This window comes from Geotrypetes seraphini, chromosome 6 (assembly GCF_902459505.1).
Source record: "Geotrypetes seraphini chromosome 6, aGeoSer1.1, whole genome shotgun sequence".
Lineage (NCBI taxonomy): Eukaryota > Metazoa > Chordata > Amphibia > Gymnophiona > Dermophiidae > Geotrypetes > Geotrypetes seraphini.
This window is the reverse complement of record NC_047089.1, coordinates 50,050,358-50,077,600: the sequence shown is the minus strand read 5'-3', so window position 1 is coordinate 50,077,600 and position 27,243 is coordinate 50,050,358. Positions and strand designations below refer to the sequence as shown.

Genomic DNA, 27,243 nt, shown 5'->3' with positions numbered 1-27,243 from the left:
CAACATGAGGCCAGGGGGAGAGGGAAAGGGGGCTGCTTTGGGGGGACAGGTGTGCTGGGGGGGCAGACAGAAATCATGCTTTGCTCTGGGATGGGAGGGAACAGAAGGGGGCCATGGAGCAGGCAGGCATGGCACAACAGGGGGCCAGGGGGAGAGGGAAAAGGGAATGACAGACAGACAGGGGGCCAGAGAGACAGACAGAAAGGAAGACAGATAGACAGCCAGCCAGCATCCAAGGGGAGAGAGAGAGAGAGAGACAAAGAAAAAAAAAAGACACAGCGTCCGAGAGAGAGAGAGAGAGAAAGACAGACACACACATCTATTCTAGCACCCGTTAATGTAATGGGCTTAAAGACTAGTTCTGTAGATATGCGCTTAACTTTTATACTGAAAGTTTGCAAGGGTGACATACACATAGGCAAAGCTTGGACAGAACATAGATGAGACTCACACCTATGTGCATAACTTATAGAATACTATAAGACCTTTCCCAGGCCTTAATCTACAGATGGGTCCCCCTCCTATTGTACTCTCTATCCTATTTTGATATGTAGTTCGCCCCCTTCCCTTTTGTAACAGTTTGTCTGTTTGTAACAGTTTATGTAACCCAATTTTATATTTTATATGTATGCCGCTTAGAAATTTGATGAGCAGAATATTAAAATTTGATATCTGCAGCACTTTCACACCAGCTCTATGGTCAGCACAAGTGCCAGTGCCTAACTTTAAGTGGTTACTCTAGTATTCTATAGAGGAAAGGAGGTGCATATGTTCCATTATAGAACAGGTACCTACCGGCACCCAGATATAAAATTGTTCTCTTAGTGCATTAATTAGCATTGATAGCTATCATTATACTGGCATGAGAACTAGCGTGTGCTAATTCATGCGAGAAATGCTACTGCTGCACAGGGAAGGGTGGGAAATGCTGCTGCTGCACAGGGAAGTGTATGTGTGTGTGGGGAAATGATGCTTCTGCATAGGGAAGGCCGGGAAATGCTGCTGCTGCACAGGGAAGTGTGTGTGTGTGGGGGGGGGGGGGGGGGAAATGCTGCTGCTGCACAGGGAAGTGGAGGGGACGGAGAGGGAAAGGGGGCCTGGGAGCAATCTTGGAGAAACGAGGAGTTGTGAGCAAAGAATGGGCATGGATTATTTTGTCACCACTTGGCCTTAAGAAGCAGGAAGTGCAGCCATACTGTGACTACACTTACCAACAGTATGAGAGCATGTTGGAAACACCGTGATAGCAAATGGGCTTTGAACGTATTGGGCATCTAACACAAGCAAATTATTATTGCACTTTAATAAAAGAACCCATACATAGAGGGGCATTTTCAATAGGATGTATAAGTCTAAGGTTGGAATTTTTGGGCAGGACATTCACAAACTCAGGAGAAAAAAAATGTCCATTTTCAAAGCTGCTAGATGTTTATCTTTTATTTTTGAAAATGACCTAGGTATAACTTTTGTTCCTTAGGACATCTACCTTTTTTGGCCATTTTCAAAAATAAAAACGTCCATGTGAAAAACATACAAAAAGCAAGTTTTGTGGATGTACCCAACTACCTTGTCTGATCACGGCAGATAAATCCCCATCAGCTGAGTTGGTTTTAGGAATTTCTGCCGGTTCAGCTGAAGGGGATTCCTCCTACCAGGATCATCTGGAGCCCTACATCAAGTTTCAAGTTTCAAGTTTATTTTTTATTTTTATAGAATAATGGTTTACCCAAATTACAGTTTATTCTTGGATTTAGATATCAGCTGCTTAACAGGACAGGGTCTTTCCAAACAAAAATCAACTTCAAAAATGCTTAACACAAGAAAGAGTGTAAGTAAAGTGCATGACAGGAAGCCTGCTCAGCTGAAAGGACTGCAAGATCAGAAGATCACTCGCCAGAGCGGCAGCAGGCTCGAAAACCACACTGCAAGTTCTGGCATCCACTGGCGGTATCAGCATGAGGACCATTAATATTGTCACAGTAGTAGAAGTGTTCATCATTTAGAGAAGGACATGCTGAAACCAAATCTTGCAGGCCTGCTCCAGTTACAATAACACAACCAGAAAGATTAAGGTGTTCCAGATGAGGTAATCCTCCTCTCAAAGTCAACGCCCTGAGACCACTGTCGGTTATCTGATGACATCCAGATAAACTGAGGAACTGAAGCACACGTGCAGTCTCTTGGATTGATTTTGCACTCCCAGAGCAAACTAAGTCTTTTACCTCTGACTGTTGAGTCCTTCTTGCCAAGTTTCAAGTTTATTGAATATTTGATTAATCGCTTACTCAAATTTCTAAGTGATGCACATATGTTTAAAATTGCATACAATTAAAAGGGCATCAACACAGACAGATTAAACAGACTGTATATGCATAACATGATAAGGACTAACAGTAGGAATATGTTGAAACGAAAGGAAAGGATGGGTAAGAACTACATATTGCTGATAGAAAAGAGAACAATTATGGTAAAAAAAACAATAGGGAGGGAATAAACATCACCGGACACCCCCACATCACCAGACACCACCCGACTTCAGGCAACAGCGCCCCCCACATCACCAGACACTCCCATACTTTGTGCTGCAAAATTGGCAGGAGGGAAGCCCATTTCCTCCTGCCTACAGGGCTGTGTACTACAAATGACGGTTCTTCCCCTCCCAATGCATCTTGGGATGCAGTGGGAGGAGAAGAACCGTCATTTGCATCTTGGGATGCAGTGGGAGGGGCCTAAGACCCTGATTGGCTGAAGTCGGGTGGTGTCCAGTGATGTGGAGGGTGTTGCCTGAAGTCAGGGGTGTCTGGTGATGGGGGGGACAGGAATTTGGGGGGATATGGGGGTGATGTTGTGGGGTCAGGGGGATGTAGAGCTTCAGCTGATCCTGGCAGGGGGAATCCCCTTCAGCTGAGCCGGCAGGAATCCCCGAAACCAACTCAGCTGATGGGGATTTCTCTGCCGCAATCAGCTGATGACAAGCCCTCAATGTGCTGTTTTCCCCAAAATCTCTGTGTGATGGGAGAGGGTTACAATCACTGGAGGAGTAAGGGGGGGGGGGTCAATCCTTAAGCCCTTCAGTGGACATCTTGTCAGTTTGTTCACTTTTGGGGCACTTATTTTACTTTGGTCTAAGTCCCAGTGTGTAAGTTCTGCCTAGGATGTTCTGGAAAAGCTTTGATTATTGCTTCAGAATGTCCAGGTGGAAGCATGGCCAGTTCCCGCCCATAACACACCCCTTTGAGCTCTGGATGCAGCTTAGAAGTGCTGCTGAACATCCAGAAAGTTTGTTTTCATTATTGGCACTTGGACATCCCTGCCATTAGTACATCCAAGTGCCAACTTAGGCAGGTTTTTGGATATTTTAAAGTTTTGATTATGCTCTCCATAGTGATTAAATACACTTGATTTGGCTTTTTCATTTACTCAAGCAAGTCTCCTGCTATTTTGGTCTCTGGCTCAACTGACACATTCCTTAACTGGGTTAAGGCATCATAGGACAATTCCATAAAGTGAGTGGCAAATACACATGTAAATGACTAGAATGCCAAAAATCCATGTGTGGTGTTCTGTAAATATGCATGTCTCCTATAGGGTGTACTGTACTGAAAGGCATATTAATATACGGGCAAGGGAAAAACAATTATGTATGAGTACATAAGTGTCTCTCTGATGACCCACCCACACTCTGCACGTATGTCTGGCATTTAGGCGTAAGCATTTACACAAGTTCAATGGCAATTGTGTCAAAGGATGGAGCCAGAAGATGGAGTGGGCTGGGGTGGGCTGGCACATGTGCTAAAATCTCTCTCAAAAATTGACACCCCCCAACCCCCCACCCTTGGCAGCTCTGCCAGGTAGGACTAGACCAGCGGTCTCAAACTCAAACCCTTTGCAGGGCCATTTTGGATTTGTAGGTATTTGGAGGGCCCCAGAAAAAAATAGTTAATGTCTTATTAAAGAAATGACAACTTTGCATGATGTAAAACTCATTATAGTTTATAAATCTTTCCTTAATTGCTTCTGATAATTTTAGCTACACACAGCTAAAAGCAGTGCAACATGGAGAAAGTGAAGTTTAGATAGTTTTTCCATTTTCTGCATGTTGCACTGCTTTCAGCTGTGTATAGCTGAAATTATCGGAAGCAATTAAGGAAAGATTTATAAACTGCTAGTGTTTAAGCCCATTACATTAACAGGTGCTAGAATATATGTCTGTCTGTCTGTCTTTCTTTCTGTGTCTCTCCCTGCCCCTGTCTCTCTCTTCCTTTCTTTCTGTCTTTCTCCCTCCCGCTGTCTGTCTGTCCTTCTTTCTTTCTGATTCTTTCTCTGGCACCCTGTCTGTCTTTCTTTCTTTCTGTCTCTCTCCCTGCCCACTGTCTTTCTGTGTGTCTGTCTTTCGTTCTAATGTGCTGCCTGCCTGCCTGTCTTTCTGTCTCTCCATGGCCCCCTTCTGTCTCCCCTCCCCCAAAGCAAACCAAGATTGCTCCCAGGCCCCTTTTCCCTCTCCGTCCCCTCCACTTCCCTGTGCAGCAGCAGCATTTCCCTCCCACCCATCCCTGTGCAGCAGCAGCATTTCCCGCTCTTCCCTGTGCAGCAGCAACATTTCCCCCCCCCCCACACACACACTTCCCTGTGCAGCAGCAGCATTTCCCACCCTTCCCTGTGCAGAAGCAGCATTTCCCCCCACACACATACACTTCCCTGTGCAGCAGCAGCATTTCCCACCCTTCCCTGTGCAGCAGTAGCATTTCCCGGCCTTCCCCGTACAGAAGCAGCATTCCCCCCCCCCCACACACACACACTTCCCTGTGCAGCAGCAGCAGCATTTCCCGGCCTTCCCTGTGCAGCAGCAGAAGCATTTCCCGGCCTTTCCTGTGCAGCAGCAGCATTTCCCAGCCTACCCTGTGCAGCAGCAGCAGCATTTCCTGCCACCCCCTTCCCAGCCGCCGCGTTTAAATCCAGAGAAAAGCGCTGCACCGCGCTACCGCTGGCTTCGGCGTCTTCTATCCACTGCGGCCAACCCTAGCGGAAACAGGAAGTAGTCAGAGAGGGCGGGCCGCAGTGGACAGAAGATGCCGAAGCCAGTGCGGTGCAGCGCTTTTCTCTGAATTTAAACGCGGGTGAGCTGGCGAGAAGGAGGAGGCTTAAAAGTAGCTGGTTTTGGCGGTGAGTGAGGGCGGGAGGGGGGAGTCGCCGGTTGTGCTGTGTCTCTCCGTGTTTGAATTCGAAAATGGAATTCGGCACGAAGGGACACAACACTTGTCAGCGGCCACCGCGGTCGGCAATCGGGGGGGGGGGGGTGAGGACGCGGCTCAGGAGACTGGGAAGGTGTTGGCGGGCAGCGGTGGGGACCTCCTCCTGCAGGCACTCGTGTCTCAGGGGTCGGGCTCATCCCGGTAGGGAGAGAGCTTGCCTGCGCTTCCTCGCAGCAGCAGTTGGTGAGTGAGGGCGGGAGGAGGGGACTGGCCAGAATGTTCCCTGCCGCCAGGTTCTAAAATGGAACACGGCCATGGATCACACACCACAGCTGTTTTAACAGTGCATGCACTGGTAAGCTTTTATTATATAGGATAAAGAGTTTTACCTCATGCAAAATTGTGATTTAGATTCTAAAGAATCAACTGCAAGAGACAAGATTTTGATGTAGTCCTCTAGACTTTTTTGTAGAGGGGAGAATCAGTATCTGACTTGTGCCTGCAAAACTTGTGCCTTAAGTGTTCGGTGGTCATGTCCGCAACCGCCTTCAGCTCTCACCTTCTCCAACCGCCATCTTACATCAAGTAGTCATGGCCAGGAGAGGTGCCGAATTTCACAAGATTCCGTACTTACGCACAAGCTGCACTGCCTCCAATGGTTACCTTACGTTCTGGAACGTTGACCGCCTCACTGCTGTAAGTTCACGCAAGTGCTTTCCAACGTCTGTACGCGATTGTCTACTCCGCGCCACCTCACAATCGTGTACAGATGTTGGAAAGCGCTTGCGTAAGGTTACAGTGGTGAGGTGGAAACGGTCCAGAACAATGGTAACATACCGAGGCCCTCAAAATAGAACCTGGCAGGTCATATGTGGCCCCTAGGCTGAGAGTTTGATACCACTGAACTAGACATAGGGCAGCAACTTTTAAGGGGAAGGGCCAAAGAGCAACTGCAGTCAAAGTAAAAATAATAGTCAAAAACTGCCTACTTATCTCTCAGGCTTCTCTCCTCTCTCTGCACATACCACAGGACGTGAGGAAGAAAACGATATTTGAAATGACTCTTCGTCCTACCGCCGGCCAGATAAAGGAGCTCGAGCGCCACTACCCGGAGGTTTCCCTTCACGTGGCAGCACGAGGGTTGTGTTAATTCTCAGTCACCAAACGAATGACGCCGTACTGCGTAGGGGCTCCCCATCGTCATGAATATAAGCGCATTCCATCTTCAAACCTGCTTATGTTGAAATAATCAGTACGTCTGCTTTTAATGTTAGCCACTGGTTCACAAAGTTCACTGTTGACTCCTAGAGAAAACGGCAGTTTCTTTTTTCATTGTGAATGCATGACCTCGTAATGTTATATTCGGCACGGTATGAAATGATTTTCCATCTATTAAATTAACTCCACCTAGAGAATGGTTTTCTTTTTATTGTTGCTATTTTGATGCCTTTAGGACTCTATAAAAGAACAGGACAAAAAGATTTAAAAAAGAACGTCATACAATTATTCTAAGATACTCTTCAGTAGTTTGCTGCCGAACTTTGCAAGTACAGTCTCTGTGGCGCAATCGGTTAGCGCGTTCGGCTGTTAACCGAAAGGTTGGTGGTTCGAGCCCACCCAGGGACGTCGACCATTTTTTTTCTTTAATAATTTTGTTTTTTTAATTACTGTATTTTGTATCTGTACTTTGTTTTATATTAACTTTTTTTAATGCTGTGAGATTTTACTACGGTGTCACCCGAGCTGAAGAGTAAGAAAGGCAGCTTGGATTAGCCTATTATACACAACGAGTAAAGAAATCCTTTTTGTTAATCCTTTATTTGGCATTATTGCTCAGAAGCAACGTCCTCTATAACTCTTATGGGGGGATCTGCATCTCCAAATGCCTGATGCTTTCGTTTAACATAAAGTTACATAAAACAGCTGTTTCACCATCTGCCAATTAAAGGGTTAAGGCGATATAGTGTCTATAATTGTAGCTACAAACACTGTTGTTGCAGAATTATTTTAATCAAGATAGAAAATACCGAAAATAAAGAGGTCTAAACAGAATTAATTGTGAAGAATAATATCAAAGAAGAGGACTACTTCACATAGCTAGTTTCCGTAGTGTAGTGGTTATCACGTTCGCCTAACACGCGAAAGGTCCCCGGTTCGAAACCGGGCGGAAACAGTATTTAAGTTTTTTAAGCCCAGCATCAATGTTATTTTAGTAGTGAAAAGCTGAGTATTTTAATCCCCCATTATTATCTTATTCTATAATTTGCGGTCTAGGTTTTAATTGGAAGGCACAGCATATGACAAATGGCAGGTTTATTTTTTTAAGCTACAAAGATTATAAGCAGATGAAGAAATTTATACTCCAGGCTCCCAGCTAAAAATTCAATTGTTAACATTATAAAAAATTTAATTTATTGATTTTATTTCTTTTTTTTCAATTACCTCTTCAGGTTTTTTTTCATAGTCAGTTACTGTAGTTATGCTGGTTAGTTTGGGTTTCTGTCTTATAATTTTTTTCCTATATAAAAATGTAGTATCTTATATTCCTTGTTGCCTCTGCTTTTTGCGCTGATCATGGACTCGTTAACACAAAAGGTATGGAAGAGCAGGTATATCTATACAGTATGTGCCAATGACCAGAAGGTTGTATTATCTTATTTTCTTTATCTCTTTGTATGTTTATCCATGCCTAATGTGACCATATATCCCATTTTGAACGGGACCATCCCTTTTTTGGATCCCCTGTCCCGTTGTCTCCACACACAGCTTTGGGATGCCAAAATGTCCCATTTTTAGAGACAGCGTCCCAAAGCTATGCATGGGGACAATGGGACAGGCAATTGTTTCCCCTCCCTCCCTCTCTGCCGCGCCAAAGCCAGGCTGCTTGTCTCCCTCCCTTCCCCTCTCCCCCCGGTCCGCTGCCGCCTGCTACAACTGAAGAAAAGGAAGGTCCAGGCACTGGCCGGCGCCTGGACTTTCCTTTCCTTCAGTTACAGCAGCGGGGGCTGGTCAGGGGGGTTTAAAAACCTGGACTCAAAGGGGATGGGGCTGGATTGTGAAAGAAATATTGGATGCACAGTCAAAAGGAAGTGCAACCAGAGACTCATGAAATCACCAGACAACAAATGTAGGAAAAATGATTTTATTTTCAATTTAGTGATCAAAATGTATCAGTTTTGAGAATTTATATCTGCTGTCTATATTTTGCACTATATTTGTCTATTTTTCTAGTTACTGAGGTGACATTGCATATTTTAAAGTCATCTGCCTTGACATCTTTGAAAACCTCCCAAATATAAATGATAATTAACATTTTCTCTGCGTACAGTGTGCTTTGTGTGTGTGTGTGGGGGGGGGAGTTATTTTATGGTTACCAATATGTATTAATAAGATATTATGTTTACATGAAAAAAGAATTGTAGAAATTGGGTGCCTAGGTGGGAGGGAGGGAGGGGGACTGGGTTCAGAGTCTGATAGAAGAGGGAGGGAAGGAAGGAAGGGGGCTGGGTGAAGAGCCTGACAGGGGTTGGGAGGGAAGGGGGATGGGTGAAAAGCCTGACAGGGGTTTATTTATTTTTTAAATTTCTATACTTTTTTTCCAAAACAATTTACACGGAGTTACATACATTAAATATTAAAAATCTATATAAAATAAAAAAATTAAAACAGAGGGTTGGGAGGGAAGGGGGCTGGGTGCAGAGTCTGACAGGGAAGGGAAGGGTGGGGGGAAATGGTATTACAATTAGTACTATTATGGGGGCGGGGGCAGAGATTGCAAAAATTAGTAGATGTCCCGTTTTGAGGAAAAAAATAAACGGTCACGTTCCCCATGTCTCTCCCAAAATACTTTCTGGCCTTCTCTTATAGATGGCAGCATAAACCTCCCGAAGGTTCTGCATCACAGAATTTATCTGGCTATAGTCTAGATCAAGCAGCTCAGCTTAAAGCATTATTGGAATGAACATAAGAATTGCCACTGCTAGGTCAGACCAGTGGTCCATAATGCCCAGCAGTCCGCTCACGCGGCGGCCCTCTGGTCAAAGACCAGCACCCTGAGACTAGCCCTATCTGCGTACATTCCAGTTCAGCAGGAACTTGTCTAACTTTGTCTTGAATCCCTGGAGGGTGTTTTCCCCTATGACAGACTCCGGAAGAACGTTCCAGTTTTCTACCACTCTCTGGGTAAAGAACTTCCTTATGTTTGTACGGAATCTATTCCCTTTCAATTTTAGAATGCCCTCTCATTCTCCCTACCTTGGAGAGGGTGAACAACTTATCTTATCTACTAAATCTATTCCCTTCAGTACCTTGAATGTTTCGATCATGTCCCCTCTCAATCTCCTCTGTTCAAGGGAGAAGAGGCCCAGTTTCTCTAATCTTTTGCTATACGGCAACTGCTTCAGCCCCTTAACTATCTTAGTTGCTCTTCTCTGAACCCTTTCGCGTAGTACCATGTCCTTCTTCATGTACGGCGACCAGTGCTGGATGCAGTACTCCATGTGAGGTATCACCATGGACTGCAGTTAGAGTTTACAAGCCCCATACCTTTACAAGTGTTTCCTTGCAAACGTGTTGTTAACAGGGCTCCATTTGAATCTGTAGCTACTTTGATGGTGTGGTGTGCAGTATTATTTTTATATTTATATTCAAAATTCAATATGCTCAAGGTTTTGTTTTGGGTGAGCTAAATCCCACATTTCATAGATGGGCAAGAAAGGGCCACGGGTGCTTGGGCAACTACTTTCCGCAGGGTGTTCGTGTCTTTCACAGGCCTGCAAGATGAATATGGACCGGATTCAAGCAATTTTATTGTGCTGTTATTAGATTACAGATGTTATGTCTCAAAAGTACTGTTATATGCATTTATGGTTACTGTTTGTAACATAGGCATCGGAACGGGGCAAAATTGCCAGATTTAAAATTGCAGTGACTGAGGAAGATAGGTGGGGGCGAGTCAGGAGCTGGAACAAGAGTTCTTGCCTCAGGATCCTGCTGGGGCTAGGGCAGAGCCCTTGCCTCCCCAACCGAAAAAGCATGTCAATGCCTATGGTTTATAATGTTTTACAGTTCAAGAATATCTAATAAAAAGAAAAAAAAATCTAATATAGAATTGCTTGGTCTATATGGTGTAGTTGAAATTCATTGTAAATATAATATTATTAAGTGTACTGAACTAATTCTACACAACTTTCAAGACTGAAAGTCATGTGAGATGTAAGGGTATATTCTTTTTAAGCTTATTTTGCTATACAAGAAATCATAAAAAACCATTGTCTCTTTTTGTTATCTGTAATTATGACTATGTGTACTGGTTGTGGAATTTCCCTCCCCCCTCCCTGTTTTTTATGAGAAACAAAACTTACTTTTCCTTGAGAAATGAAACTTACTTTCCCTCATAAGCTACACCCATTATAAGCTTACAAAGGGGGGGACGGGGACTATAAATATCTGAATAAAGACACATCTCTTTGGCTATCTGTGTGTGTGTATGTGTTTTCTGTCCCCGGATGCATCTGTAGTCAGGACTGCAGAACGAGGCTAATACAAATTGGGACCTGTCGTTTCAGCTGGGGGCTTTCCGTCCGCGAGTGGAGATTTGGTGCCAGGTCTAGTGAGTATCTGTTTTCTAGTGCTCACCGGTCTCTGCCCTCTTCCACACCCTTATTTGATTATTGAGGCTTTTGGCAAGTCTCCTGAGATTTTTGACCCTTTGTGAGTTTATAGTAGTGGTTTTGGGAACCCCACAGATTACCTGTCCTTTTGGGAAGGACCGATTTAACTAATTACCTGTCCTTTTGGGAAGGACTGCTCTAACTAATTACCTGTCCTATTGGGAAGGACTGCTCTAACTAATTCAAATCTGTACAGCTTTGCCTGTTCTGCTGTTCTTGTATGTTTTTTTTCTTTCTATTGCATTGTATATTACGGTGTCTTGTGTATAAGGTAAGGTATGTGATATTTGTGCTTTGTTCTGGGTCCAACGGGCACTAAGGATCCTCCCCTTCCTAAGAACGACGAGTCTTGAAAAAAAACAAAAACAGCAACAACAAAAAGAAACCACCATCAAGAATTGCAGCTTTGGTATCTGTTCTTTGTTGAATAGAGAAGCGTGTCTGAATTACGTTACTAATTTCTGTCTATGAACAAAAAACAAACAAAATGCAATCTGGCTTTTCTTTTGTTCACTTGAAAAACAAAACAGTTCCCCACGCTGTGCCTCTGGGCAGTAGTGAGAGTTTTCACCCCCTCCTCCTTTTCCATGCCTTCCAGTGAGATAGAAGGCGGCCTTTTGGCCGCCTCCCTTTTTTTTCTTCAGTTTTTTTCTCTAGAAGGAAGGGGAGGATGGAGCAAGTTTGTTTAGTGCAGAGAAAAAATTGGCTATGTCCAAAACAAAGGGGATTGCAATGAGGTAAAAAATCTGCCCATTAGACCCCTTAAACTATTTATCTCCTCCCTGTAAAACCCTCGGGGGAGAGGGGATGTTTGGAGTAAATAATTTGAGACAGTGCCTTACACAGAGATGGGAGAAGCTGAACGGGTCATTCAGCATAGGACGGGGGGGGGGGGGGAGCAGTAAGACTCAGGAAGAAATACAGCTTTAGTAGTTGAGCTAATATGAACAGACTTTCTTAAAGCAAGCGATGCTTTGAAATTCAATAATTTTTACCAGTGTTTAGGAACCATTTTGCATATTTGCAAGGGGTTTGTTTGTTTGTGTTGTGCCTAGTAAAAAGGAACTTTATTCTAACTGTGGTATGCATACCATATTTGTAGGGGATTTGCTGTTTTCCCTCTACCCCTATGGGCAGCATTTTTTGCCTGTCCCTCTTTGTCTTTTTACAAGAGAAGGGGGAGAGAAAACATTTCCTCGTGACTAGAGTTGAAACTTATTAAACTTTCTCACATTCAGAATAGGAAGGGAGAAGACAATAAAAACTAGTATTCTGATCTACATGAACAATTTATGAATTAATAGTTTTAGGATATCTTTTGGCTTTAGGAGACATTAGAATTCTTTTATAAAGCTGTGGGTGTGTGACTTTTGCTGGCACCCATTTAAGGTGACAGAAGAACACTATCGCCTGCATCTAAAAAAAATCTAAGCATAGGATTATTGCCACAAGTTACAGCACTGTGCACATTTTTAAGTTTTGAGAAAATAAAGTCAAAGGCTTAGTATTTGGAACTTAATCGAGTTTTTAACTTGGGAACTTGGTCAAAGAAAGCACTGGGGAGATGGAAAAAAACAAACAAACCACATGGGAAAGGTTGTAGCAAAGATGCATGATAGTTACTGAAAGTTGTGTACAGTATGTGCATGTATTATGTCCTTATTATAAAGGATATTCTAGTTGACATAGGCAGGTGTGAGTAAAGTTCCAAGTTATTTTTGTTTCAGTAAGCTCTTTGGGGTAGGAACTGTATAAAGCCACTATGAATTGACACTAACTCATATGTTCTAGTGGAAAGTGCAATTTACTTTTGTTTTACAGTACAATGTACAAGTCTATTTTAAAGGTCTGGGAGATGCAGCTTGTTGGCGACTGATTTACCACCGGTATCTGGAAAGGGACGTTTCCCCTATCACTTTTCTTTTTTCTCACCAGTGGGTATGTGTTTCCTTATGATGATGATGATGTGAAGGCAGTTGGAATACATAGCTATCTTGGATCAGTTTTGGCACTCTTTTTGCTGAACTGAAACAAAATAAACAGGAAGAACAAGTTGTGCTTCAAATAACCTTGAAATGACCTTGCACTTTAAAAAATGTTTCTTTTTCCTCTGTAGATTGAAGCCAGTTTTGTCCCTGATTGCATTATTCTCAGGAAATCTACTTTGCTCATGTGTGCACACAAATATGCCTGGTTCCATGATGCTTTTTTTTTCTTCTTCCTTTTGTATAATTGTGTTTATTGCAGATGTAAGTTCAGCCCTGACTCCGTGATGGATGAAAGCAAGTTTAAGGCCTACTGGAGCTCTATGTTTGTTTGTGCTATGTAATCTCTGTGTTGTCTGTTTGTTTGGTTTGTGGGTACCCCGGAAAAATATACGATTGGCCATTTTTGGAGTTTTTTATCCCCATTTTTTTTGCATTTTTGTTGTTTCCTATCTAAATTGCACAATATCTTTTTTGGTTCTTGTTTTCATGGCCTGAGCGCTACTTAGTTAAGGGTTATATTAAGACAAAGGTTCTATACAGTGTTTATTCCATGGTGCTCACTGGATCTGCTCAATTCACACATTTCTGGCATAATGGGTTTTTTTTTGTGTCCTACACTGAGTATATCCTTGTGGTCTCTCTTGAATGCCTTACTAGTTGTGCGCAACCCACATCAACTTATCACCCTGTATGATACCTGACCTCCTTTCAAGCTGGTGTGTCTCTCCCTATCTTTGCAGACACCTTTTTCTCCGAGTATGGACTTAACCAGTTTAGAGACTGATACCCCTGCAACACCACATCCTAACCTTTTCATTTCTTGGACTGGAACTGTTTACAAGTGTTTGACTGTAACTGGCAGCTTGTGGTTTATCGCAATCCCCACCTGGTACCTTTAGCAGGTGCTGAGGGCCCCCTCATTACCCTCCCTACACAGTGCCTTTGTATTTTGATGCATGCATGTTATTTGATGTTGCTTATGGTCATGGTACTGCCCCTCATACTGTTCCTCAATTGGCAGCATTATTATGTCCAATGTGTTCTCTAGCTTAATGCCTGTCCAGTAATTCCTATGAGGACACCTTCACTCATGGAGGAGCCTGTCCTTTATGGGAATGTGTCTCATGTGCTATTTTCTGTTGTTTCCCGTTTTTCTGCACATATGAAAGTAGATTGTTTTTCCTGTCACAACTAGGCTGAGTTCGAGTCTCTTATTCCCCTTATTTCTATCAATAAGAATGTTGATTGGATTAATTACAATTATAATCAGCAATGCTTTGTGAACTACACTAGGGACGCCTTGTAAGGTATTGCTGATCAGTTAGGCCCCACTTCTCAGATGACTTTCCAAAACCGCATGGCCCTGGATATGATCCTTGCTGAGAAGGGGGGGTGTCTGTAAAATTCTCCCCAGTACTTTCTTCTGTTGCACCTTTATTCCTGACAATACCGTTCCTACGGGTAAGGTTACTATGGCCATTCAGAAATTAGAGGACCTCTCTGCTGAGCTCAAACGTAACTCTGGTTTATCTAATCCTTGGGACCAGTACTTTAGCTGGATGCATGGATGGGTTAAACGGTTAGTGTTATAATCTTTATTATTTGTACCCATGTTGCTTATGTCATTTTTTTTTATTATGAATTTAATGCTTAACAATATCAAATGATATCAAAGAAAAAGGTATTCTCATACAAATTTTCAAATACAAATATAACACAACAATCCTTTTCAAGCCCACAATATTGGGGAGACATGCTGCTTTTCTACTATAGATTTGAGGTTAGGTATCTCTAGAGTTGAAGGGTTTCTCAGAGAATCAGTGAAACAAACTTTGGATTATTCACAAGCTGTAGTTAAAAAATTTGAGAATGTGGATTCTAATTTAAGTTGTTTAGATAAAAGATTAGGAGTGGTTGAAACTCAAAGTAATACTTTGCAAGCTGTCTCAGTATCTGCTGTTAAGGATTCTACGGTGTTACATTCCAAAATAGAAATGCTGGAAAATATGTATAGAGCAAGGAATCTCCGCTTGGTTAATTTCCCAGTGACTCATTTGTTATCTTCGGAAATATTGTTAAATAAATATCTCAAAGAGATACTGGGATTACCCAATGCGGAAAATTTCCCAATAAATAACTGTTCTTATATTCCCCAAAAGAAAATAAAATCCGACCAGGAAGTGGACCAACTGGTAACAGGCGAAATAAATTTGACAGAGTTCCTGGAAGATACTCAAGATGTTATCCAGAATAGGTCCACCTTGGTAATAACATGCATGAATGAGATAGATAAAATGTTGATAATGAAACTTTATTTTAAAAATAGGCTGACAAAATTTTGTGGAGATTTGGTTAGAATTTTTCCTGATGTCTCAAGAGCTACACAATTAAGAAGAAAATAATTTTTGAAATTAATAATAAGAGTCTTAGCTCTTGAGGCAACCTTTTACTTAAAATTTCCATGCAAATGTCTTATTAAGATAGAAGACATTGAATATTTATTTTGGGATCCCATCCAATTGCAACAATTTTTGTTAGCTCGAGAACAGAAGTGAATTTTCCTTTTTTTTTTTTTCTTTGCCTTTAAGATTCATTACTGAGAAAATGGTAGGATGTCAATAGTTCCATAGAGTAGGAAATGATTAGGATTCATATGAATTCAACCCATTTCTTTTGTTTTCCTTAAATATATAGTAGAAAAGCAGCATGTCATTTTTAGACTGCTTATGTGTTATAGTGCTCGTATTACTGCTCCTAAGCCCCTCCCTGAGAGACATATCTGGACTATCGCTCCCTCCAACCTGATGCTGTGCACTTATATCATTTTCATGATGTAAGAGGGGATTGAAGGGGCACATATATTCCTTGTAAGTTTTCTATTCCTGTTTGTGTAACATATAAAAGAAAAACTGCTAAAAAAGTTTTCATTCTGCTGAACAGCTACAGGGTCATTTTTTCTCTTTGTGTTCTGAGCTCTGTGTTTTACATCCTGTTCTGAAGCTAGCTACTTGTGCTAAGGTGATTCCTCTTCATGTCCTGAACCCCTCACAGCTGAGCGATCCTGCTTCTCCTGCTAAGAATGAAACATTTGCTCAAACCTTAGGCAAAAGGAGTTTGCTGAATCTATAGACCAGACTCTTAATGTCAGCAATTGTTTTGTCTGTGGTGGGACCAGTATGGGAGAACAGTGGCTATGAACACGGCTGGATATGCTAGACCTGCCTTCACAGAACCTTGCTTTCACGTCAGCCTCACAACTTCCACTGTGGGCCTTGCGGACTTCCATTATTGCATCTTCAAGTTACCAGGACCTCTTCAGCACCTGCTCCATGGAACTTCTTACGCCTGATGGGCCAGCTCCTGATGGTTGATATTGACGCTGTGGCCTGTTTGCTTACCCTTGGCTGACTGCTCACCGGACTGTTACATGTGTACTCGGACCCATCCCAGCTCCTTTCTGCTACTGCTGACCGACGGCGAATGCCTGGGATCCCCTGTATTCGAGTTAGCACTCTCCACCCCAGATTGGCAAATGGGGTGACAACTAGCCTGCTGAACGGATCATTGTTGCTTATGGACCTATGTGGGCCAAAGATGGCTCTTGGGGTTGTCGGACCCCAATCTACCTGCTCAACTGCATACTTCACTTGCAGGCTGTTCTTGAACTTTTGCACTGCCATGTACCAGAATCGCCTGTCTCTAGATTACTACTGCCTTGACCTTGATGATGATAGTACCGTGCTCAAGGTAGATGTGGACCGCATCACCACACTGGCTCATGTTCCTCTCTGAACCTTGCATGACCTCACTGCTGACTGGCTCTTTCGCTCTTGGCTGCCTGCCTGCCTTGTTCCTGTGATTCCATATTGTCAACTCTGCTGTTCCTCACTCTACTGTAGCCCTGGCTAGTACCTACCGGTCCCTACCACAAAGCCCGACCTTCCCGGCAGCTTTGACCCCATGTCTATATTTGCTGTTCTTGGTGATTTGCACATGTGAAGGAATTATTTCTTTATACTTCTTTTCCAAGGTTTTCTCTCTATATATATATATATATGTGATCTCAGATACCTTAGCGGAGTACCTTTCTCTCCACGCTGCTGCTGTACGCTTATGATGTCATTTTCATGACATAAGGGGGGATTGTAAGGGTATATTCTTTATAAGCTTATTTTGCTACACAAGAAATCACAAAAAACCATTGTCTCTTTTTGTTATCTGTAATTATGACATCAGAGAGAAGGCTTCTGGGTCAGCCATGTGCAGTGTGTGGGTTGCTGCTTGAGACATCCATTGCAGGAGTACTGCTGGGAGCTGAGGAGCGATTGCAGTTCAGAGAAGGAGGACCGTTTGGAGTTCAATAATAACTGAGTTCAACAATAATTTGGAGTTCAATAATAGACAGTACTATTAGAAACAGCGTTGTGTTACATTGCTGCTGAAGTGGTTTGCTTCCTCTGTCGTTAGTGGACTTTAAATCCAAATTTTATATCTGGGGCAATGGAGGGTTAAGTGTCTTGCCAAAGTCACAAAGAGCTACAGTGGAAATCAAACCTGGTTCTGCTGTGGTTTAAATGCCAATTGTTTATTGAGATGGTTATGGTGGTGGAGAGGGAAGAGAGAGACAGATTGAAAGGGGATGCAAAGTGGGGGAATATTGGGCATAGTGACAGAGAGATGTGAAATGGTGCTGGAGAGGGGTGATAGGAATGGGCATAGGGCTGGTGGGCAGTGGTGAAAAATGCTGCACCTGATCTGGGGGATGAGAGAGGGAGAAATATTGGACTGGGAGGGGAGATGTCAGACCACTGGAAGGGGGAGGGGATGTGTGTGAGAACTTGCCCATAGTGGCTAATCAGTACAAGTAAATAAATGGAAGTTTATAAGAAACCAAGACCTTGGCTGAGATTGGTTGTTTATAAAAATAAATAGAAGAAATGACATTATAATTAGTACTATTATAATAGGGGTGGAGGTACTTGGTTGGTATTTGTTAGGCTTAGGGGGTACTTGGCTTGAAAAGGTTGAGAAACACTGCTGTAGATGATTGGTGAGTCTAGATTGAGCTGGGAGGGGTGAGAAGATCCAAGTGCAGTAACTAGACATTCTTGCATCCTGAATAAATAGTTCTATTTGTGCATTCAATTAAACACTGCGAGCGAGCTTTCTGTGCTCTTGTCCCGCTACTAACCTGGTCAGTGGTGGCTTGGATCAGTTTCTTCTGCTGCTGCAAACAGGAAAAAAAACACTGCATAACAGCAAGAGACCTCAAAGATACTTAGAAACTCACAAATTTTTCAGAAAATCAACACATTGTATTCTCAATTGATGTGCATTTGACATGCTTTACAAAAAAAAGAATGAATTAGCCCCATGTGACAGCAACAGGCAGAAGAGCCATGCATGCATGGTGAGCCTACTGTTAAGCTGGAGCAGCATGTCCTGCATCAGTGACATGGCTCATGTTGTCAGGTCTTGCCATCCTGCTTGTCTTTAGAGAATATAAATTGTAGTGTCACATCTTAGAAACTCTTTATTTGAAACACAGCTAGGTGGAATTGCTTGTAGTCCAAAGACACACATGTAGCAGGGACTGTCTATAAATGTCAAAATGTACAGTGCTCTGTACACCTTTCAGCGCTATAGAAGTGATAAATGGTAGTAGCTGAAAAGCCAACCCCTGGGTTCTCAGTAACAATACTACAAGTCAATAGGTTAAATTAGGACTAAACTAGATGTTAGGTATAAATCAAACTGGACTCAAAACAGTAGTTAGATAACATATTAAGCACTTCTTACTGTAGCCACAACTCCTGTTGAAGCATGAAATTCACAAGAATTTAAACATGTAGTAAAAGAAAAGCTGTAGCTGAAAGACTTGACGAGAGTTTCTTTGTGGATGTTACAGTCACACCTTTAATAACAATCAATATCTGATGTACAGTCTCTCTGGTATGTATTCATAATTCCAATAACTAGGTATAAATGATATAGCACCCACTGACACTTTCTTCAACCGGGGATTAATATACTCTTAATGATTTGGGTCCATTTTCATTTATTGATGAAATTGACCCAAAACTTCTCAGGAACAAGTTTTGCATTTAGAAGAGACTATTGGTCTAGTTATCATTAGACTCTTCAACGCTGGCTGTTGGCAACATGTGAATGTGGTTTTTTTTTAACCAAGCAGCAATCTGTTAATTTAGATCAGTGGATCCCCAGCCAGTTGAGTTTTCAAGATATCCCTAATGAATATGCATGAGAGATTTGCATATAATGGAGGAGTCAGGCATGCAAATATGTCTTATGCATATTCATTAGGGATATATTGAAAAACCAACTGGCTGGGGGTCCCATAAGACAGGGTTGAGAACCACTGATTTAGATAATATATGAACCCCTGAAGTGGGTTTTTGAGTCAAAACACAAACTGTGGGCAAGAGGCATAAAACACAGTCATTAAGACCATGTGAGTTGCTGTTGGCTGATTTTTTGGCCAATTCTGGAACAGCGATCAATGTTTCAACAAGTTTGCATGCAAATGATTTGCACAGAGGTTCACTGTAATGCTGTCCAATCAGTTGCTCTGAGAGTGACTTTGACACATGGGCAGAGCCAGTTTGGGGAAGCCTAAACAGCTGAGAAGCAGGGGAAGCCCCAAAGCAGCCTCTTGCCACTCAGCTTTTGGGGATTTTTTTTTTTTAAATGGCAGAGATATGCGTGTGTTTACACACACATTTGCCCTATTAAAAAATACTTCAAGCTGCCCTCTGATGATCCCCAGAACCTAAAAAAAAATAATCACGTGGAGGGATGCCCCCTCCCTGCCACCACAAACCCCTTCCTGCACTGACCTTTCCCGCAAGGACCCCCCAAACCGACCCCTCCCCTTCCTCTTTCCCAAAAATCAGGAGGGATGTCCACTCCATCCTGCCACCGTGAACCCTCCCCTGCAATGATGACACCCAAGGACCCCCCCAGAACTGACACCTCCCCTAAAAAAAAAATCAGAGATGCTCATGCCTTCCTCCTAGTATACTGAAGGAGCCTAAGGCCCTGATTGGCTCTTCCCTCTGTATCTTGGGAGGGGCCTTAGGCCCCTCACCATGCATCCCAGGATGCATTGGGAAGGACCACTATTTTGGAGTGGCAGGCCTGTGAGAGAGACTGGGCATCCTTACTGCTGTCATCTAGTTTTCAGGTACAGGGGAGGTTTGGGGGTGGGGGCAGTAGGGAGTGGGCAACCCTCCTACCAATTTTTTATTAGGAAGGAAGAGGAGGGTTTTTTAGGGTGTCCTTGCGGGGGGTTGGGTCATCAGTGCAGGTTCAGTTTGCAGTGGCAGGAGGGAGTGGGCATCCCTCCTGTTGATTTTTACGAAAGTGAGAAAGGGGAGGGATTGGTTAATGGGATCCTTGCACCTGGCGGGGGGGAGAGAGATTTGCGGTGGCATGAGTGAGCATCAACTCCTGCCAATTTTTGGGTATCAGGGTCATCGGGGGGAGGGTGGCAGAACGGCATTTTATTTTTATGGGCACAAAATCTGTGCCCATAACCCCCACCACCACCAAAACAAACAGACAGACCTATCGGGTTTTCTGGGTCGGTAATACTGATCTGATTCTGCCATGCAAGGTTAGGCCAACAATCGGATGACTGTTTTTAATATTAATGACATCATTTGCATGCCAGAATCAAAGAATGTATGACCGCACAGAAAACCATGTGGTGAGCCGTTTTGTGCACAGGGTCGCTATATTTGATCATTCGTTAAACCAGTCATACCGGTTTAGCAATGATCATTAGATGATCGGAGACTTTAGTGCATCTAGCTCTGTGTTGGGACCATTTTCATAGTATGTCTTTTATCATTAAAACTTTTACTCTGTATATTAATCCCCGGTTGATGTGCACTGTTCCATCCCTACTTTATCGGGCGGGGGGGAGGGTAGCTATTATATTATGCAGGATGACTGTAAATCACCTAGAGATTTTTATCTGCTTACAGCACAGGTGTCAAAGTCAGTCCTCAAGGGCCGCAATCCAGCCAGGTTTTTAGGATTTCCCTCAATGAATATGCATGAGATCTATTAGCATACAATGAAAGCAGTGCATGCAAATAGATCTCATGCATATTCATTGGAGAAATCTTGAAAACCTGACTGGATTGCAGCCCTCAAGGACCGACTTTGACACCCCTGGCTTACAGGGTAAGTATCTGAAACTAAAATAAATTACATCTTTATTCCAGACCATATTATACCCTAAATTGAAGGGTAGTTAGGAATGGAGTAGCTTTAAAAGTGAGTAGGGGAAATAGAGAAGAGAAATAGTTTGAAAGGAGCAATTCCCTAATAGCTATATTGCAGAAACTGGAACTAGTTCTCCCAAAGAAAAGCACTAGGCTATTATATGGTTTGGGGGGGAGGGGGGCTTATTTCTCTGGAATCCCCAGTCAGATCTTGTCCATTTCCAAATAATGCATCTTCGCTCTGTGTGTGTGTGTGGGGGGGGGGACTTATTTCTCTGGAATCCCCAGTCAGATCTTGCCCATTTCCAAATAATGCATCTTCACTGTTTTTTTCCCTCCATACCAAAATTTGATCCTGTTCCATTAAATTTCAGTTATTTTTCCCACAGATATTACAACACCTTATAATTCTTTACAACTTATACTGTATGAGTTGGGGAAAAAACAAAACACTGCTAAAAACTAAGGGCCTCTTTTACAAAGCTGTTTAGTGCAGGTCGCTGCGGTAACTGCCCCAAAGACCATAGGAATTTAAAGGGCTTCAGGGCCATTGCTGTATGGCAGCCACTAGTGCTGCTGTGTAAAAAGGGGGGCGTGAGGTCAACCCAATAGACTAGAGATGACAGTGCTGTTTAGAAGATTCAAATCAGTCTTCAAGTGAACTCCTGCTGCAGAAACCTCAATTACAGCCTCAAATTGGAATCTGTCATAAAACATTATGGTCCTCAAAACAGTGGCACTGGAAAAGGCAGGCTAAACTCCATAGGGCACATGGTAATTAGTAGGGATGTACTGTCATTTGAAACAAGTGTCATCTGCCAGCAATAGTTGCCCTGTTCTTACAGAGTGCATCCTATGTACACATAATACATCCTTCTTCTCCCCCCTAGGGTGCATGAGCAAACCATCTCACAATGTAAACTACTTCACATTCACACCCTATAGGGAAAGAGTGCACATTATGTGCAAAACATGTACACTGTATGAACACAGTGTGCATTCTTAAAGAACAAGGTGCATTATTGACATTTATTGGAAATTAAAAAAAAAAAAAAAAAAAAAGACATAAAAACTTTGTGGGTGCCAGTCTATACTAATCAGTCAGAAAACAGCAAGCTTTTACATTTCAACTCCATTATTTTAACTTAGTTTTGTTTGCAAAGCATTTTAAAATACACTTCCACTAACATATGCAACATACGCTATACTCTCAAAGTGAAAGAACAATGGAGAAATTATATCTTACCTGCTAATTTTCTTTCAGTCCCTCCAGACTGGCATAAACAAATGGGCTATGCACTTCTACCAACAGGTGGAGACTGAGCTACAGCCTTCTAAGTAACTTATAAAGTGGACTGTGGTCTTTTGAACAGCCAAGCACAACTTGGCACAATAGGACTTGCAGCTCCAAAACATGAGCAGAATAATAATCACCAAAAAGACCATCTTTAAAGTAACACCCTTGATAATACAGTCTTCCAAAGGCTCAAAGGGAGGAAAAACTAAGACCAATAAAGGTAGACTGAAATACCAATGGGTAACATATGATCAGACTAGTGGGCGCAGGAGACTTGACTGCCTGCAAAGACTGAGTGACATCCAGTTGAGATGCCACATTCTTACCTTAATCTGAACCCCAAAAGGCCGCCAAGGAAGACTCCTGAATACATAAAGATGCCAGAGCCAAACGCTTGTCCAACCCATCCTGCAAAACCTCCAAGATCTGTAGCAAGGACACTCTAAACAGAGAAATGAGCTGATCCTGCACCAGTCCTCAAAAATATGCCATATGCAAACAAATACCAGACGTAGTGTGCTTTCTGGAACCTAAAGGGCAGAAATCACCTAAATAGAGTACTCTCTCTTCTGCAAGCATACCCTCTAAAGAGATGTAGGGGTGTTTCCTTATTCACACCTGATTAGGCCTCTCTGACGTCATTAAGCCTGAACCATTGTCTGCAAGAAATCTTTCCAGCCTGAACCATGCAAGAAGAGAAAGAAGAAAACATCTTTGCTGTTTATGATACCTGATGCATTCTGGGTATGTACCAGAACTGTATTCTAGTCAAGGACATCCAGTTATGCCTACATGCTCAGCCTATGTGAATCTTGGGGGAGGCATTGCTCCTATGCTGTTCTTATCTAACGAAGGCGCCTGTTTCACAGCCTGTGCGAGACTCTATACAGAAAGGCTATTCATCTAAATTATGTTTCTGGATTGGTCCGGAGAGGTCATCTGACGAAAACCAAGTGGAATGTGCCTAATTATTAGTTGTCTGTGCTAGGATGTGAGGAAGCTTGCATCTTATCATAGGTGTTCTCTGCACATCTTCTATAATAATTAAGACCTGGAAAGTTACCTCTTGTGACTCTCTGCCTGATAGAGAGAAACCGGACTTTCTACAGATCTGGATTCCATCACAAAGGAAACCTTTGCTGCCAACCTAATTTACAGCTTTTCCAGTGGCTGACAGACTGTTCCTAATCAGAAGAATTTCCATATCTGCTAAGCGGAGGAAAGACATCGATTCCTTCTCCCCGATTTTGCTGAGGCCTGATCTATGTGGTGAGAATAAGGAATTCTATTGTTTTTTCAGCTAGGTTAGAGAGCGAATTCTATTGTCTTTGGGACAAGGAAGTGAAGTACCTGTGGTGATAAGCTATATTTTAGTTGCTGCTAATCAGGAATTATTATTATAAGGAATTATTTAGAGTGTAAGAATTAGTTTTACTCATTTATCTAGCAAGTGTGGTGTGAGAACTATGTACTGAGTTTCATATATGTATTCAGATATTTTGTGAACAATAATTAGTTATGGCTGCTGGCTTATGAACTATATTTTTCTATTTTCATAATCAAAGTATTTCATAAAGCCTGGGTCTCTGTGTCATGTAAGTAGGCAAAGCTTGCTGAACCTGGGTAAGGAGATTATGGTTTTCCCTAGCATCTGACTAAGACAGGCACGTATTTGTTTATGTATCTGATTAGTCATCCATAAATCTTACTACAGGATTGAATATTCACACCAGCTCCTGGATCAGAAGATCTTCTGAGATCAAAAGCTGAAGATGTTCCTCCACCTGAAGACAAACCAGATTCCCGCACTATGACCTGCGAGGCCAGTTCAGTGCAATCAACACTACTACCTAATCATGAGACTAATTCTCTGCAGGACTCTGTCCACAAGAAGCCAAAGGAAGGAGATCCAGCGTTGGCAACCTCTGAACCAAAGCATCCAAGCTATCTGCCTGAAAATCTTTGCGACACGTGAGAACTGACAGCAGCCATTCAGGGAGTGGCGCAGGACCAGGCAGGAGTACGAAAAGCTCACGCCTGCCTTGTGCGCCGCTCTGCCACAAGAGAGGCGGCAGCTGTTAATTGAGGGAGGGGCAGGAGCGCGGAAAGCTTCTGTCAATACAGCACTGGACTAACAGAAGTAAAAAAAAAAGGTACCAGGGGAGGCAGGGGGGAAATTCGCTCTATAAGATGCACCTACATTTCCACCCACTTATTGGGGGGAGAAAAGTGTGTCTTATGGAGTGAAAAATTCAGTAATGATGCTCCTATATAATACTCTGGTGAGACCTCATTTAGAATACTGTATACAGTTCTGGAGTCTGCACTTTCAAAAATATATAAACGGAGTTGGCCCAAAGTAAAGCTACTAAATGGTCAGTGGTCTTTGTCATAAAGTGTACAAGGATAGAATTAAAAGATCTCAATGTATATACTTTAGAAGAAAAACAGGAGAGTTATGACAGAAATGTTTAAATACCTAGTTAGGTGAAAAAATTAGGACACACCATGAAATATTCAGTTCACATATCGATGTCAAATCTTTTTTTATTTATTTCTAGAAAAGAAAGTGATGGCACTGGAGGTAAACAACAAAAATTTTCCTTGATATACTCATGAAACAAAAGATATCTACAAAAATGTGTATTCTAACAGGAATAAATTAGGATACCCTACACCTTAGTAGCTAGTGTTACCCCCTTTTGCTGAAATAACTGCAGTGAGATGCTTCTTGTAGCCATCTACCAGTCTGACATTGGTCTGAGGAAAGTTTGGCCCACTCCTCAATGCAGAATTCTTTCAGCTGTGAGATGTTTGAGGGGTTTCTTGCATGTACAGCCCCGTTCAAATCACCCCACATCATCTCAATGGGATTAAGATCAGGGCTTTGACTCAGCCACTCCAGGACTCTCCATTTCTTAGTTTGCAGCCAGTCCTTGGTGGATTTATTGATATGTTTTGGGTCGTTGTCATGTTGCATGGTCCAGTTCCGCTTCAGCTTTAATTTTCTTACAGATGGTCTCGCATATTCCTCAAGCACCCTCTGATACATGGTAGAATTAATGGTGGATTCTATGATGGTGAGCTGGCTAGGTCTTGCTGCAGCAAAGCATTCCAAAACCATGACACTTCCACATCCATGCTTCACAGTTGGTATGAGGTTCTTTTCCTGGAATGCTGTATTCTTTTGCATGTCCTTTTCCTGGAATGCTGTATTCATGTCCTCTGGTATGCATGTCCTCTTTTCTGGTGTCCAAATAATTCAATTTTAGACTCATCTGTCCATAGAACACTATTCCAGAAGTCCTGGTGTTTGTCTATGTTCTCTCTGGCAAACTTCAGTCTAGCCTTGGTATTTCTCTTAGACAGCAAAGGTTTCCTCCTTGCACACCTCCCATGCAAGTTAAATTTGTGTAGTCTCTTTCTGATTGTAGTGGCATGCACTTTCACATCAACAGTAGCAAGAGCTTGCTGTAGGCCCTGTGATAACATTTTAGGGTTTTTGGAGACTTCTTTTAGCTTCTTGTGGTCTGCTCTGGGGGTCAATTTGCTTGGACAGCCAGACCTGGGCATGTTGGCAGTTTCTTGGAAAGTCCTCCACTTGTACACTATTTCCCAGACTATGGAATGGCTAATATCAAATTCTTTCAAGACCTTTTTAAAACCCTTACCAGACTTATAAGCTGCTACAATATTCTCTTTTGCTCTCACCATGGTGTTCACTCTCACTGCAGCAGTCATGAGCACACCAAACTAAATGTCTAAGATTTAAGTAGGGCAAACCTCCTCCAAAATACTGAGTAACGATGTTCTAATCATGTGCACCTGATGTGATACACCTGTGTCACTTTAAGTGGGAGGATATATGGGGGTGTCCTACTTTATTCCTGTTAGAATACACATTTTTGTGGATATCTTGTTTTATGAGTAAATAAAAGAAAATTTTTGTTGCTTACCTTTTTGTTGCTTGTTCTTTTTTAGAGATAAATAAAGATTTGACTGATATGTGAACATTTCTTAAGAAAGAACTGAATATTTCATGGGGTGTCCTAATTTTTTCACATGACTGTACGTGGCATAAATGTGCACAAATCAAGTCTGTTTCAATTGAAAGGAAGCTCTGGAATGAGGAGGCATAGGATGAAGGTGAAAAGGTAAAAACTAAGAAGTAACCTCAGAAAATACTTTTTCATGGAAAGGGTGGTGAATGCATGAAAGGGCCTCCTGGTGGAGGTAGTGGAGATGACAAAATGTATCTGAATTTAAGAAAGCTTGGGATAAGTATAGTGGATCTCTAGGTGAGAGGAAGGGATAGTAGATGGAATGGAAGGCAGACTAGATAGGTCATATGTCTTTTCTTCCTTCATTTTTCTGTTTCCACTTCGTCTGAATCACTTCCTGCATATCTGGATGCACAGAGAGGGATTTGGAAGCCTTTCTAATGCTCTTCATCAGGGGTAAGCAACCCACAGAGCTTCCTTATGTTCATCTTCAAACTGTAAGACCACCGAAACTTGTGCAATCAAATCTTGGATCTCTTCTCTATGAAAATTTTTATCACTACGGAGTATGCCTAGAGGAAGCTCCTCTATCCATGCATCTATTCTGGATCTTCTAGAACCAAAGGATACTCTGCATTCCATTCCCTCTCCTCCTCAGAGGAAGGAGAATCAGAATCCACCAACTCCTCTCTATCCCAGGTGACTTTCTGCTGTTTAGGAGAATGAGGAAGAGAAGAAGTGAGAGTGGGTAGTCCACGAGGACCTCTCTGCTCAATGGAGGACTGTGCCCCTGACTTACTGAGCTAAAATGCCTGATATATAGGATGAAATCTGAGGGAAA

At 42.5% G+C, this 27,243-nt stretch overlaps 2 non-coding genes across 2 annotated transcripts; both read left to right on the top strand.

Moving 5' to 3' along the window:
- The first annotated feature begins 6,744 nt into the window (after positions 1 to 6,744).
- On the top strand, positions 6,745 to 6,818 carry TRNAN-GUU. Its single transcript has one exon. It is a non-coding gene; the product is annotated as a tRNA-Asn (tRNA).
- Positions 6,819 to 7,292: 474 nt separating this feature from the next.
- Positions 7,293 to 7,365, top strand: TRNAV-AAC. The gene has a single exon. It is a non-coding gene; the product is annotated as a tRNA-Val (tRNA).
- Positions 7,366 to 27,243: the final 19,878 nt, after the last annotated feature.